This window comes from Nuphar pumila, chromosome 3, assembly GCF_984573655.1.
Source record: "Nuphar pumila chromosome 3, dmNupPumi1.hap1.1, whole genome shotgun sequence".
Classification (NCBI taxonomy): domain Eukaryota; kingdom Viridiplantae; phylum Streptophyta; class Magnoliopsida; order Nymphaeales; family Nymphaeaceae; genus Nuphar; species Nuphar pumila.
Window position 1 is genome coordinate 37,187,042 of NC_143251.1, and position 17,264 is coordinate 37,204,305.

General features: G+C 35.9%; 1 pseudogene across 1 annotated transcript; it reads right to left on the reverse strand.

Moving 5' to 3' along the window:
* Positions 1 to 14,786: 14,786 nt before the first annotated feature.
* LOC149842607 (uncharacterized) lies at positions 14,787 to 16,545 on the reverse strand (annotated as a pseudogene). The gene is made up of 2 exons (XR_016431079.1): positions 16,385 to 16,545; positions 14,787 to 15,709 (listed from the first exon to the last, which is right to left on the reverse strand). The product of XR_016431079.1 is annotated as an uncharacterized LOC149842607 (transcript).
* Positions 16,546 to 17,264: the final 719 nt, after the last annotated feature.

Consider the following 17,264-nt stretch of genomic DNA (forward strand, 5'->3'; position numbering starts at 1 on the left):
AGACATTGAAAACACCTAGATAAAGTTGTGACTCTTTAAAACAATTAATTTTTATGATAATTTAAAATTTTTAATAATATTTTATCTAAAAAAAAATTTAAAATAACTATTTTACCCTTATTGGTCAGAAAAGTATAATTAGGCATATAAAATGCCCATATTTGACATATAAAAGATAGAAACACATTTTTAACTAGAAGGTAAAGCTAATTCTTTATTTATTTAAAATCTCAAAAAATTACAGGTTTTACAGTACTCATTGATACTATATTTGTATATACACACACGTGTGTATATACAAATATAGTATCAATGAGTAATATCTCATTATTCATGCATGGTTAAGTAAATTTGATTATATGGATTGATTTATCATGGTTCATTTACTTTATAATATCCCTTTTTTTAGAGGAAAACATTGGGGGTTGCCCCTAAATTCTATAAATGATGATAATCAATTATATCTGATCACCCTAGGAGAGAGCCAATCAGGTGGCTTGTTCTTCCAAAATAAAGAATTACAAGAACAAAACTCTCTGTGTGAACCATGCTATGAAAAGGATAGGGCTGGAGGAAAAGAACCACATTTTTCACACATAGCATACAAAAAAGGGATGGAGGGAGTACCCTTTCGACGTCAAGATGAGAACCGAAAATCCAGCGAGGATTTCAGCGAAGGATGGTGTAGAGAGTAACTCGCTTTGGGGAGGGTGCTGCTACTGAGGTGCTGAAAGGAGAGGTTGGTGGTGTCGGCCTCCGGTCGGTGCCCAAACAGGAGGAAGGAGGAAGCGAAGGGGGAGAAGAGCGTGAGGAGGCTTTTAGCTGAGTGTAAACTAGGGGGAAATGAAGAAGGTTAAGGGTGGGTGCGCATGCCAAATCGGGTCCCAAGTAGGGTCCGGTTTGGTACAAAACTAAACGACACATAAAAAAAATTAAGAATTAAAACCTAAACCTAATTAACAAATAACAATTTATATATATATATATATATATATATTAAACAAATATTTGTTTTAAAACAAAATCATGGTTGAAAAATATAATATAATATTTGTTTAATTATATGACACCCTTAAAATGAAATATTCAGGTCAATCCATTTGGATCTCATTTGTATAGAATTTGGGTCTATTTCAAAATCCCTCAAATTTTTTCCAAATTAGTTTCTCACATTTTATTTGCATTAATTACTCATCTAAATTTAAATAGTCTAAGGATTTTTGGTATTTTCAAAAATAGCAATTTATTGATTAGAGTGTTTCTCATAAATTATTTCATAACTAAAACGCCCTTTATTTGAATTTGTTTTGAAAACCACCAGGATTGCATCTAGTTAAGTTCAAAAGACATTGAAAACACCTAGATAAAGTTGTGACTCTTTAAAACAATTATTTTTATGATAATTTAAATGTTTTAATAGTATTTTATCTAAAAAAAATCTTAAAATAACTATTTTACCCTTATTGGTCAAAAAAGTATAATTAGGCATATAAAATGCCCATATTTGACATTTAAAAGATAGAAGCACATTTTTAACTAGAAGGTAAAGTTAATTCTTTATTTATTTAAAATCTCAAAAAAATACAGGCTTTACAGTACTCATTGATACTATATCTGTATATACACACACGTGTGTATATACAAATATAGTATCAATGAGTAATATCTCATTATTCATGCATGGTTAAGTAAATTTGATTACATGGATTGATTTATCATGGTCCATTTACTTTATAATATCCATTTTTTTAGAGGAAAACGTTGGGGGTTGCCCCTAAATTCTATAAATGATGATAATCAATTATATCTGATCACCCTAGGAGAGAGCCAATCAGGTGGCTTGCTATTCCAAAATAAAGAATTGCAAGAACAAAGCTCTCCATGTGAACCATGCTATGAAAAGGATAGGGCTGGAGGAAAAGAACCACATTTTTCACACATAGCATACAGGACTTTACACCATGACTTCTATTGGAAACTACCTGAATCCCACAAAGTAAATTGGTCCTTGCAATCTGTCCACACTCTCAACAATTGTCTTTCTCCCAAGAAACTCCCCTTCATGATAAGATGTGTTCCTTAAGCATCAAATCCTCCATAACACCACATGAAACACCATAAATTGGATGAAACATCCACCACATAGGCTTACAAATAACATCTGAACGTGGAACTCTTCTTCTCCCAAACCTGCTATATAAATGCTTTCATGTATTTTGCAAAACCAAGCATGAAAAATCTTTGCAACAAAATAGAACGATTAGGAAGGGCTACACCAAAACTTTGCAGCTTATCTTGTGTTAGTAACCTCCTGTAACATGCCAAGTATACCACCCAAGAGGATCTAAGGGAAACCTTCTTGGCCCAGATATGCTTATGCCACTGATGAAAAGAGGTTTCCTTATGAATAGAGTTCCAGGTATCCTTCCTGGTAACGGTTTTCTCACTACAATCACCCTTCCACCATAACTAGTCTCTTCCATGAGACATATGAAAAGAAAAGAAGTGGTGCCATATATTCTCTAATACAGAAAAGGGAGCATACACATGTCCCCCAAAAGCCAAGACCTTCCCTAACAAACACTTGTTTAACATTAGAAAGACACAATTTGTCTCTCTCGTATATAAGAGTTAAAGAATGGACCATTCCAAGGGTTATTCCAAAATCCAATGCAAGTGTCTGGGTGTTTTTCTGGAATGATTGGCTCTACTATTAATTGATTGGCAGCTTTCAGGCCTTGAAATAGTAGATAGCTATTTTTCAGTATCAATGGCCAACCAGTGTCTGATCTTGAGAAATCCGGATACAACTCTTCTTGCTTGAGATCTAAATAATTGACCTTACCTCAATTCTTGAAGAACTTAGCTCTTTTAGAATAATCTATAACTGCTATCTTGGTTGGCTCAGCCTCTCCCAATGCTATCATTTCCACCTTATCTTAAACTGTAAGCATATTTGTGTCAACATCTGTCTTGGGAAGCATGGGTTGAGTTACCCTGATGGTTGGGTTATCGACGAACACTACCACAACCTGATCTTCCTAAGGAATTTTAAAGACATTGGTGATAGGTAGATTGTGCTGCTTTCAGTTCATGTATCTAAGGTCTATCCAACAATAGGTTGTAGGATGTAGGACATCAACTATATTTAATAGTCTTATGGGTGATCAAACTAATGGTAATATCTAACATTGTAATGACCCCAAATTTACCCCTGAAAATACTTGATTAAAAAAAAAAAACAAGTGAATGATGTCATGACTTATCTATGGTTCAACTCTTGTATGAAATCTCACATTATCCAATAGTACATAATATAGCATAAATCCACCAAACATTAAGTTTAGAAAATATTTATGCATACATAACAATTCAGATATGCTTACCACTTGAACAAATTAAATACATTAACTAGTGCAATTTGCATTAATAACTTTTATCTCCTTTATTGACAATTGCTTTTGAATGCATATATATATTTAATGCAAACTAATTTAAGTTCTCATCTTGATCATATTGACATGGGTAAAACCCGAGGTCTAAGGTAGATCCCAGTTGTATCTTAATCATACATAATTGTACTTTATTTTTAACTGGAATCTCACACATGTTCCTCGACCAACGTCAAGCATCCTCACCCTTGGCTAGAACATCGGTCATCCGCACCCAATGTTAGGATGACAAGGGCATCCACACCCTCCGATGTCACTTTTCTTGGTATACCAATATGCTACAGTTAAGCCAACCTCACCATCCCCAGGCAAAATGGTGAAAAGTTTCCTGCAACCGTGGCTAGGAACATGAACCTCTATATCAGGTTCTTGAAGCAAACAATGCACATGGCGTTCAGTATCCTCGCGGTCACCCATTACCTCCACCTAAGGATCCCACCATCATGAACCGACATCAAAAAAATCAAATTATTAATCACTATTCAGGTCTCTTATTCCTCTTTTAAATTATCATACGTTCTTTCCATAAGAACATAATGAATCCACACATCAACAGCATGCAACTTACCATGTATCATCCTATTGGGCTACCACTCGCTTAGTCATAATGGTGTATCATTGTGTGCCAACAATTGCAATTAATCATATGCATCATAACACAATACAAATAATGCGTTCACATGTTTATTATAACAATACTGCACCAAAACACAACCTCAATAGGCCTCCATGTAGCTCAACCATAAGCCACAATATAATATGGTTCACCTCTTGGACGGTCTCATGCATTCTAATAAGTATTTCACATTATGTGGTATATCATGCTTACAAGCCGCATACCATAACAACATGTTGTACATGATTATCATAATCACATATAATTCACATCATGATACACATAATACACTTGGTTTTCTTAACTCATTTAGGATTAGAAAACAAAAATTCAAATACTACTAATTGTTTTTTGTTCACAAAACAATCCTATTTGGTTTAACCTTTTCAAAAAAACAAAAGTCATGCATTACACAAAATGAAATAAATTCAGGTATTTTTATTGAGGGTAACTTGATGTGACTTACACAAGTCTCTAAAAACCTTGAGTTAAAACTCATTTTATGCAGATAACTGAAATCCATGCAATATAGGTTATTTATGTTATTTAATAGACTATTCTCTAGAAATTACAAGTTCTAAACTGAACTTTCAAGATTTTTAATTTTGAAACCTTAAAGAATCAGACCACAAGATTTTTATCGTGTATTCTTCAATATATAGCCTCACACACATAAAAATATCATCCACAAATCCAAAATATATTGAGAGCTATGATTTTTACAAAAAACGTACAACCTACACACATTTCCTATCAAAAGATAAATTTTATGTCGACTTGCAAATGTTGTATCTCTCAACCAGAAACTCACTTGAGCTCAAACTTTTTTTAAGATTGCTTCCATATGTCTGAAATTACTCAAGGATTTTCCAGGATTTATGAGTTCACCATTTTGGAAAACCAGATTTTTCTTTACGACTGGTCAAAATAAATAAACATGACAAAATATAGTTTTTAAGAAAACACATGAAGAACTTTATGTTTTTCATCAAAAACACCACATGTATCCAACGATTATAATTTATCATCGAAGCATGTTGTAAACATTCAATTTAGCCTATAACATAAATTTAAACTTGGATCTGAATCATTTTTCACCAAAACATGTGTTAAATCGCTCCTACGAATTAAAATAAATACCATAAAATTGAAATAGGATTTTAAATATTAATTCAACCTAAATCAAAACGTAGAAACATGATTTCATGTTTAATCAATCTATTCTAAATTCTAAACTTGCTAAACATTGTAAAATCTCGTACCTTGTTATGAATATAATTGAATGAAACACAACAATGTGAATGAAAATCAAAACGCCATGAAGAACTTCCAAAACACCGAAAAAGGTCTAAACTCTTTTCACTGAAGCAAGGTTGTTATCTAAGGCCAAGGTTTAGACCTTGTATCAGACCAAATTATAAAAAAAAATGTGATCAGCCCCTACGACTGGTCATAAAAAAAAATACAAAATTTATTTAGGCTTTGGCCGGTCTTCTTCTTCCTAGCTCTCCTTCTCTCCCAACATGTTTCTTTTTCTCGCTTCTCTCTTTATCTCTTCTAACAAAAATGTGAATAGGGGATTCTTAGGAGGCTAGACCTCAACTTAAATAGTGGAGGTTAGGTCTACCTAACCTTAATCCTCTAAGGATTCCAGTAGGAGACGCCCAACCCTTGGGATTCTAGATTTCCTACTTGTGAACCACTCTATCCTAAGTGGATTCACTAAGGACGTCCCACCTTGGTTTCCAAAGCGGATTCCTTTCTAAAAAATCCCCTTTAGAAAGTTTTCTATGTGGCCTCTAAGTGAAATAAAAAATCAACACAGTCCACTACTTTCCTAATTACAATCCTACTTAATTACCTAAACAATTAAGGCTCTCTCACCCTTATACTATGTGGTGCCCCTCTTTTCTAGAGAGATCCCTTCAAGGGGACGTCCATCTTTTCTTTCTCTAGAAGACTACAAGGAAGGTTGAAAAGTCAACCTAATCCTAATTAGGGTTTCTAATTAATTTCTTTAAAATTTTAAATATTATTTTTTATGGATAATAGGCTCCTACATGGATTATGTATTCCATCTAAAAGGTTCATGATTCAATATAAGATCCACTCATATGATTCAATGTGGCATACTAACCCATTTAATTAATTAAACACTATTAATTAATTATTAAATAATTTATATTAAATTAAATTAAGTTAAATTCCGAATTTTCAAAAATGCTAAGCATTATAAACATAATGGTTCCTTCACTGGTTGTATTTTCATCATAACCAATTATCTGAATTTAGTGGTTCCAAATTCCGACCTTGGTATCCCTAACCTTTTGGCGATTAGGCCAGAACAAACATTCTTTCCCCCTCCATCAACCAGATAATTAGGTACTAAAATGCCTCTAACTTGGATAGTTATGTAAAGGGCCTTTGTGTGGTGAAACACTGGCTTGGGATTATTTTCTTTAAAGAATGTGAGAGGTAGGTTAGTCATGACTTGAGAAACTAAGGTAAACAGGTTCTCAGATTCAATGGATCTTGGGACTTTTATTTTGTGGAGAATATCATTGAGTGACTTCTTATGCTCTAGAGAAGATTTTATCAAGTTTAAAATAGATATATGGGCAAAGTCATAAAGAGCTTGGTTTCAATGTCATACACCTTATTTTTACCAGAGTTTGATTTCAACAATAAAGCTAGATTGTCTTTTTGAGGTGGGGGATTTAAACAAGGTGGTGGAGGAACTTATAAAGATTCTCAGGTTGATAAATCATCCTTGATCGGGTTACATTTTTCACTCTCTTTAGATTTGATTTATGGGATACCTCTGAGAGAATTTTGGTAATCGGCTTTTGAGAGTCATTTAGTGGAGGCCCCCGAGTAATTTTCCTGACATCATGGTCTAGGTAAATGTTATTTATTTTAGATCATGACTCCCTGTTGGACTTTTTGTTTGGCCTGGACCCCACTTCTATGACTAGAATTTGGGTCCATCTTGGGATAACTCTCGCCCTGTCTTCTAGATCCACCAGAACTTTTGAAATAATTTTCATATTGTTTAAATAGGCACTTGGGGATGACATGACTTGGGTTTTGATTCTTCCTTTTAAGGTCACTTCTCCTTTTGAGTCCAAACTTTCCCTTATTTTATTTGATCCATATGATTCTTCTTGATTTTGTTGTTGACTGGCTAGGTAAGTTTGGACTTGGAGAGGGTAGTGGTGTATTGAAAGGATATGTGGATGGAGATGGTGAATCATAACATTCCCCAAAAAATAAGTTTTTTTATGGAAAAACTTTGTTCTTCTTTGAAGGGGTTATTGAAATGTTTTCTTCAAGAATAACAGAGAAAATTGAGATAGGTTAGAAGGATTGTTCAAGTGAGGATGAGACCCAAATCACTTCTTGGGGGTTTTTAGGTTGGGGCCAATTCTCAATTTTTTCTAATGCCCCAATGTCTACTTCTTGGATTTGGTGTTTGGAGAATGGATTTTGATAAATTCCTAAGCCTTGGTTAGAAGTAAATGATTTATTTTTTCAAGTTAAGACTAGCGCTTTTTTGTCTAAATTATCTGTAACTATATTTTTCAAGATCATGTGTTCCTCTATGTCATGTCCGACTAGATGATGACATTTGCAAAACTTGGTTAGATCTCTTTCTTTCATGACCGGTGGGTTTGGGACTAGTGGAATCTTTAATACACTTGCCTAGAATAAGATGTTCATGACTTCTTCATAACTTTAGCAAATTTTTGTGAATATCTAGTTCCTATCTCACTAATTTTTGTATTGCCTCTGTCCTGTCTGCCTGTTTTGTTCTTTTGGTTTCTGACTAGTCTGCTTTAATTGGATTTGGTTTTGTCCTTAATCCCTTTGGTCCCCTTTTGGTTTCCAGTCTTTGTTGCCATTTCTATGATAGTTATTGTTGTTGTTGTTGTTATATTTGACAACATTGACTTGATTTTTCTAATAGTCCCCTTTTTATAACCCTTATTTATTGAACTTGACTTTATTATGATCCCCACATAAAGTCCTCTTGTTATTCTGATCTAAAATTATGGTGAGAGCATTCTTTTCTGAAATAGGCTTAGACATCTTCTTGAAAACTATTCTCTATCTATGTATGAATTTTGTTGCACTATCATCTTTCTTTTGTTTGGTCTCGTATAAGTGATTGATAGTAGGTAGTGCTTCCACATTATATCAGAATCTTTCGAGGAAATCATTGGTTATTTCCTTAAATACCTTGATCTTGTGTAGGTCTATAGTGGAGATCTTAAAATTAGGAGGTTTTATTTTTTATTTTTGGTTGAAATTTCAGATCTTAAAATCAAAACTAGGGCACTTGGTTCACGTTTGTATAGCAGATCTTCAAATCAAGAGGTTTTATTTTATTTTTGAATTTTAGATCTTGAAATCGGAACTAGGGCACCGGGTTCATGTTTGCATTTTTCGTTTACATAATAGATCTTGAATTCAGGAGTTTTTTTTTTTTTGAGATTTCAGATCTTGAAATCAGAACTATGGCACCTGGTTCACATTTGCATAGCAATTCTATTAGCTTACTGTATCCTGTTGAGGTGACAACATTCGAATAAACCAGGTTCCATAGTATCTACACTTAAGCTAGTCTTGATACTGTGGAACTTTAACCTTGTATTTCAATCAATGTTTTAGTGACACTACACACATTCTGTAAAGAATTCAATACTTTTGAGGGGTTGTTTATTCATGACACAAAGAAACAAATGGAATTAATATAACTTGGAGGATTATGAAAATCTTCTTATTTAAAGTTGACTATTCCCACTTATTTATCGTAAACTTATTTTCCTAATAGAAAGGTTAGCATGCTTAATTATAAAGATATGTACTTGCAGGCAATTCTTGTAACGACTTGAACCGGGGCCTCTCGAGTATGGGTTTGTGGACGTTAATTTTCAGAGAAATTAAAAAAACAACCTAAAAAACCATGCTAGAATTTTTTTTTATAACAAGATCACCATATAACTATCAATCTAGTCATTCAACATCAATAACAACCATCCAAACTTCTCAAAACTAAAGTGTTCAAAGTATAAGTTTAAAATATGAAAAACGCAAAAATACAAACAAAGTACTTCCAAGTACTTCTTGATCCACCAATAGTTGAGTCCAAGTCCACGAGTCAAGTCCTCCTCACAGCAACGCTTCTTGATCCTAAAGTTGTAACCAAATGGGGTTGAGTTTAAAACTCAGTAAAATTCCATTTATAGACATAAGACACGGCCATTACAATTGTAGTGAGCTCTAAGCTCCTATTTTTAGTTTAATTTTCTAACTAAGGACACTTGTTTATGTCTTTATCCCCCTTTGTCATTTGTCTTTCCTCATTCTCAAAATAGACGTTCTCGATGTCGTACTCTACACTAATTGACTATTCTGGAAATAGCCTCTTGAGGCATAGCAACCCATGTAGACAACTTTAGAGTCTATAGTGTTGGTCAAGCATATGAACTACTCACAACAGCATAGTTCAAACCTGTCTAAACTATGGACTTCTTATCATTGCAGTTTTGCTCATCGATTGTAAGCCAGAGAACTCAAAATGCCCATCGATAGCTAGCCAAAGAGCCTGAGAGGCAATACCTACCCCCAATCTGTTCGAGAAGTTATACCTACCTCAAAGGTTTGTGGTTGATGTTATATCGTATATGTGTCTAATATGAAATGTTTTTTTAACCCCTAAGGGTTACCTAGGAATTCCTCAAAAATTCTGGGCACAAACGAGATACACACCTCAAAGAAAGCCCTAGACCATGTCCTTCCTAGTAAAGATTTTTAGCATTATTTGTGTTGTTATCCTAGGTGCATTATTCTTTTCCTTTCATTTTACACTGTTAGTGTATTGTATAATATCAAATGTATGCTCACTAAGTAATGTTCAATATGTAATCACAAATACATGCCTTAGTTCTATGGATAACAATCCATCACAGGGGCACAATATCAATTCATCATGTCACAAAACTTTCAATACCCTTCCCAAGGTATACACGTGACATTCTCAAAATAAATCATATTCTAAGAACCTTGGAACTCTACTTTCCAATATCAGAGCTTCACATTCTATTTTCCATGACATATTACACGTTAAAATATTAATTCTTATTTTCACAATAAGCACATTCATGATACGAGTCATATCATCTGCTAGCATTTACATGACGTGATCAATTACTCAAAATAAATATGTAATATGTACCATAATTCTCATGCATCTTATTGAAAACATCAGTTGTATAGATTCCTAAGCATGCAATTCAATCGATTTATTCATATAAATGTAATAATTTGCATACTTATAAAATACATGAAATAACATAATATGATGCATTTACGAACAAGACTGTATCTTATTTATCTAGGAAGTTATTTGCAAATGTTCACTTACCCCAGATCACCTAAATCTCAAATTAGATATCAACATTAGTCTTTCTGCAAATCCTAATACGAAATGAGCATAAATCCTAAGCAATTACTAAAAAACCTCATTAAAGTCTTTGTTTGTGTAAAATTACAAAAATACTAATATGCCTCATTGCCAGGCTCCGTTCTTAAACTCTCAAAGTTTGTCATCTTGCCCCATGCCAATGGATCATTCTCGAAGAGAGAAATTCAGGGGTCCAAAAAATCACCTAAATCCGATATCGAAGTGAAGAGTTATATCCGATTTACAAAATGGGTATAACAAGGGGGAAATGATCTTTTCACATCTCAAGCGGGTCAAGATCTAGATAACAAGATTTTTGAGAGATTCAAATGACCTTCCTGATCTGATTCTCAAATTCTAGATCAGATCTGACCCAGATTTGAATCTTATATATCCAACCTAAAACAAGTATATATGTATTTTATTTTCACTCTTTGACCAACCAGCCTAGGTTGGCCTACAGGTAAGGAGTAGTTTCCTTCTCATGAGAGGTTTGGGGTTCGAACCCCAACCCTACCCTCTCATACTCAATTATTCACTTTGACAAAATTCTGGATTCATTGAACCTAACCCAAACCCAACATGATCTGGGCTCAGTCACCAAACTGAACCTAACCTTTCACTGAACCTAACCCAAATTTAGCCTAGTCTAGGTTTAATCTAAACTAGACCTTTCTGGTTTAGTTCTGAATTTTTTAACTTGGATCCATATCCAAATTTACTCTAATATGGATCCAAACCAGACCGAGATCCAGTCTTCAATTCTCATACTCGATCCAGATTTGGTACAACATATCCAGACCCGGTTCATTCTGGGTTTGGTGCTAAACGGATCCAAATTCGTTCTGAATTTTGGATTTGGATCTACTCAGATTCACTCTGGGTTTGGTCCAACTGGACCCAAACTTGATTTGTTATAGGTTTGATCCAATTGGACCCAAACCCAGATACAGTGGAAACTGAGACAACCAATGTCAACGTTTTTCCCTTTATATATATATATATATATATATATATATATATATATATATATATATATTACATGCTCTTATTATTATTTGTTATTTTATTTTCGTATTTGGTCCGAGTCTCACCCAGACCAAGTTGGTCTGGGTTTGGACCTAGTCTGGTTCACACCCAGACCAGGGTCTTTGGCTTCGGTCTAAAGATCCTCAAACTGAGATAGAGCCTCAGTCTATCTCGCCCGATTCGATGACCACACTCGGTCTGGGTTACACCCAGACTGAGTTAGTCTGCCCTGCTGACTGAGACAGGGAGCTCGAAACTCTATCTTGGCCCTATCATATAACCCAGCTCAGTCTGGGTGAACGCAAACTGAGTTGGTCTGTTAGTGCATCGAGACAAAGAGCTAAAACTCTTTGTCTCGCCCCTTTTACTTGCCTATCTCGGTCTGGGTTCACCCAAACCTAGTCGATCCATAATTAGACTAAACTCTCTGTCTCGCTCCTCCTTAGATGCGGCTCGGTCTAGGTGAAGTCTTAATTCCAACCCGAGATAGAGAGAATTTGAATCTTTGTCTCGCCATTTTCTAGCATGATTCAGTCTGGGCAAATCCAGACCAATTCAAGTTTGTTACCCAACTGCTGCTTTTTGACATGACTCAGTCTGGCAATCTCCCAGACAGAGAGTTTTCACTCTCTGTCTCATCCCCTTTTAGACTCAACTCAGTCTGGGTGTGCCCAAACTGAGTTGGTCTAAACCATGGGCTGAGACAGAGAACTCGATCTCTCATTCTCTCCATCTCGCCTGTATGTGACCAGACTCGGTTTGGGATACCCAGACCGAGTCGGTCTAGATACCAATCAGGACAGGGAGCTTTAGTTCCTTGTCCCTCTTTTTTCTTTGGCTTGTCTCAGTCTGGCGTGCCCAGACCAAGACGAGCTTGTTTGAGGCTGTGACAGGGAGAAAAAGCTCTCAGTCCAGCCCCCCGCTTTGATCTCCCCCTTTCACTCATTTTCAACCAATAGTGCCGACAACCCTTGTGGTTGCTGACCTTTCATTCAAGATGACCGGCATCAACCACCACCATGGTTGTCGGTGCCTCTCTCTCTTTCTCCCTCTTAAACGACCAAGAAACACAAGGAAAAGGAGGAGAGTTTTACCTCTCGCCGGACGATGCTCAACCGCTGCCTTCCACGCTCCCTCTCTCTCGATTTCTCCTCCTTCATTTCTTCTCCCTCTCTCTTTCACTTTCTCTCTCTCTCTTTCTCCCTCTTAAACAACCAAAAAACACAATGAAAGGGAGGAGAGTTTTACCTCTCGACTGATGGTGCTCAACCGCTGCCTCCCAAATTCCCTCTATCTTGATTTCTCCTCCTTCTTCCTCTCTTCTCCCTCTCTCTTTCTTTCTCACTGAAAATGAGAGATTGAGAAAGAGGGGACCCATGGGCTTTTATAGGCCCATGGATCGTGGGCGTTTCACACCCCATAACCCCTATCTCTTAAAGAGAGGTCCCTCCCTCTCTCACCACTACTCATACATTGTAAATGAGTGTTTAATTACATTGTATTCTTGGCTCATGAGACGTATTCTAAAGTACATTGGGATCCATAAGGTAACACTATCATGACCAACACACCTGACATTTGAATCCCATGGGAGTATCCCTAAGCTTTCCAATCAAAAATAAAAAAGGTACCTAGAGGGCACAAATGTAGTGACAAAAGTACCAATGTGTTGTGTGGAAGCTTGAGGAAAGCAAAAGCAAGAAATGAAGGATTTTTATGTTCATTTGAGGTGGAAGGAAATAATAAGAAAATTTAGAAGTTAGAACTAAAAAAGTCTACATTATTGTACAATTTTTTTCTTTGAAAGAAGTGCCATATAAAACTAGTAATATATGATACTACTAATGCATCACAGGATTAAGAGGTTATTTGTTTACCTTCCAAAAGATGCTCATGTGATTTGAAATAACTTTCTTCATCACATAATCATGGCATCAGTTTATTGTATGCTAGACACAAAAACAAAATTTCATATCAATTGTTAAAAACAAAGAAAAATCGTCATTCACTAATGGCATAATAGCCACTAAGCAACAAATAAGTTGACAGATTAACTGTAGCATAAAATCCATGAAGTGCATATAGAAGGGTGAATAGTAGTGTATGTTTTTTTTGTATTGCAAAATAAATTTTGAACACTTTTGTCTTCATTTAGTCTTTTAAATGAATTACCTACAAGACCTTTTAAGTTTGATAAAAAATTTCTTTTTTTGTTCTAAAGAAACTAAGGCTCGATTCAGAGGTGGCAGCTGGGATGGGAGTTGAGGATTTGGGTTTAAACTTTAAATCTGGTAAAACTACTATGGTGGAGGTTGTTTGGGAGAATGATGTTGAGAAGGTAATTTGTGGAAATGAGAAAGGTCAGATCGTCTCCACTTTGTATTTGCACTAAAAACCAGATTTAGCAACTACCACCTCTTAGAGGTGGTAGCTACTAAATCTAAGATTCGGTAGCTAGCTCCTACTCTTCAAAATACATAAACTCCTTCCAGCTCCCAGCACCCAAACAGAGCCTAAAAACAGTTCATAGTTTATGATTTATCCCTCATTCAATTAAAATAAGTCAACTAAGTTGAAAAACAATGACAGTGTTTAGAGAATGGATAGCTTGCACCATAATGCAGGTTGTTGGCTGGCAACAACAGATAGTAGCACGTGATATTGCATGGTAGTGTAGTGTAAAGGGCTTGTAGGAGGATACAGGAGTCAGGCACAGTAGTGCAGGAGATGCAAGATGTAAGACATGCAGTGTGGGTTGGCTAACTTGGCTATGAGCCAATGGCAGCATGCAAGCATGACTGTAAAGGGGCATAGAGCAGGATGAGACAAGATGAAAGCAATGGCAGTTCAGCATGCAGTCTAATGCATGGGCTGGTCTTGATCATCCACGAGTTGTTCTGGTTCTCGTTATCCAGGATAGATCCTAATCTAAAATCTCTGCAAAGAATCAAGGCATCCACACTGATGCAGCCTTTCATGGTGTAGCGGAGAACTGTCACAGCCAATCTTCCGCAAATATGCATAATTCCGCAACATATACTCAGCATGGAAGTAGAACATTGGAGCACATTGGTGATCCCAAGATGCATGTTTGAAACCATGACACAATGAAATTACCAATTAAAACGAGTTATACTAGCTTCCCCAATTGGAACATTGAAAAATTTACAGATATTGCAGGGAAAAAAGAAAAAAAATTCAGTAGCATGTCATATATTCACCATTTTTATCAGAGGAAAAAAAAAACAAATCATTACTGAATGAAATCACATCATTCAGATGTGAAAAACTATCTCATTCAATTCTAGAAGCCTCATCTCATGGAGTCTCTACCCACAATCTTTACAGCAATTGAAACATTTACCTTCTAAGTGATGAGAAGCAAAACATCATCTGCAACCCAATAGCCATGATTTTCGATTTCCATTATGCAAAAAACAAAACAAAAAAAAATCCATCAAAAATGTACCGTTCGCTCACTCTAAGACGATGGAGGCCCCCAACCCCGTGAGCTTCTCAGCAATGGCGTCTGCATCCTCCTTCGTTGCCCCTTTCTTTATGACAACAAGTGCCTTCTCCACAAAATCCTTGGCCTCCTTCAACCCCAAATCCGTGAGCGTTCTCACCTCCTTGATGATCTTGATCTTCGTCGAGACATCGAACTTCTCGAGTCTGATATCGAACGTCGTCTTGTCGGCAGGCTTCGCCTCCGCAGATGCAGCAGAGGCTCCACCGGATGAGGCTATCACCGAGGAGCCGAGGCTGGAGACCATGGGGCCGTAGTTCTGGAACCCTAGTTTGTGACGGAAGAGGATGGTGTAATCGTACCGCTCAAGCTTGGTGAGACTGATCAGCTCGTCTGCGATGCGCTCGAGCTTTTGGGACTGAGATTTCGTGGCCGCAGCCTCTGAGGAGAAGGGGAACTGCCGGATTCCGGCTAAGAGAGCCCTCCTCAGGTACGGAACAGAAGAGGATCTACTGATGCTCATCATCTAAGCTATAAGCTTCTTCTTCTTCTTCTTCTTCTTCTTCTTCTTCTTCTTCTTCTTCTTCTTCTTCTTCTTTTCTTCTTCTTCTTCTTTTCTTCTTTTCTTCTTTTCTTCTTTTCTTCTTTTCTTCTTTTCTTCTTTTCTTCTTTTTCTTCTCCTTAGGAAGAGAAAGGCGTATCAAAAGTTATGATCATAGTGACAAAAGTTTAAAACTGCAATTTCTGGACTATGAATTTCTTGTGAGATTTTCAAAAAAAATTATTTCTCTCGAGTGAGTTTTTATCGGCAAAATCTAGGGAAAATAAATAACTTCTTAAAAAAACAATAAAATTTAAACAATTAGATGAAACCAAATTGATTACACAATTAAATTTTACAAGTTAAGATATATATATATATATATGTATATATATATATATATACAAAATGTTTTTTTTTAACCCTGATTGATCAGAAAAAGGGGGGCTCGTGTGGTGTCGATCTCTACCGGAATCCTACAGAGTCTGCCCCCATCTGAGGCAGAGGGAAACCCCTCTTTCTTCTGGGGTTCCCTTTCTTTTTTAAGAAAAGGTAGATCCCGAATCGGGGTCTGCATCTAGCTGTAGAAAGGTCACCGAATTTCGGTGACCTTTGTTACTGTATTACATTTAAAAAAAATATTTTGTTCTTTGTTTGTCGCTGGAAAAAAAATCATAGAAGGTCGCCAAATCCGACGACCTCTGCTTTAACATCAAAATAAAAACAAAACAAAAAAATATCACTGAAGGTTGCCGAAATTCGGCGAGCTCTATTTTCTGAAATAAAAAAGGGAAAAGGGGATCGAGGAGGCTACCTGCAGGAAACTCCGCTGGAGGAGTTTTCTCGCCGATCAGGGGTTGCGCTAAAAGTTTTCTCGCCGATCAAAGGTTGCACAGGAGGAAACTCCACCGGTGACCTATTGCACTGAAAGAAGCTCCGCCGGTCAGAGGTTGCACTGGAGGAAGCTCCACTAGTGACTTATTGTGTCAGAGGAAGCTCCGCTAGTTAGGGTTGCATTGGAGGTATGACTGCCAAAAATGAAAACAAAAAAAAAAAATTGAAAGGGATTCAGTTTTGAGAGCCCTCTTTTTCATTTTTATACTTTTTCTTACATGAAATTATAGTTATACCCCTAATCATTTTGATAAATACTTGGTATATCCCTTTACGGTCTTTTACTATTTTGCCTCGGATTATTTCTATTAATTCTACTTATATCTTATATATTATACATTTACAACACGGCCCTCTATTTATTTCGTATTTACATCTATACCCTCTATTTTTATAAAACAGGGGCCTCGATTTCTGGTAAATTTCAGAAAGAAACCTATATACAAGAAAATACCTGAGGCAGACTTCTGATTTTCTAAAAATTACGGAAAGTCTCTTGAACTTTTCTGATTAACTCAAAAAGTTTTGTTTATTATTTTATGGTTTCTGTCTTTTTTGTTTTTTTATAGAACTACCTTTAACTTTTCTGAAATTATAGAAAAGTGGCCATTTTGTGCAATTTGCCTCATATTCCTCTATTTGATTGCAAGAAGAACTTAATATTCTTTCATATTTTTTGATATTTGCATTAATAAATATGTTTTATATCATGTATTTCTTGATTATGAACATGATATTTCAGGTATTCATGGCTAATGTTATGTTGTTTAGCCTTTTGTTAGTTGTTGAACGTATTTTTA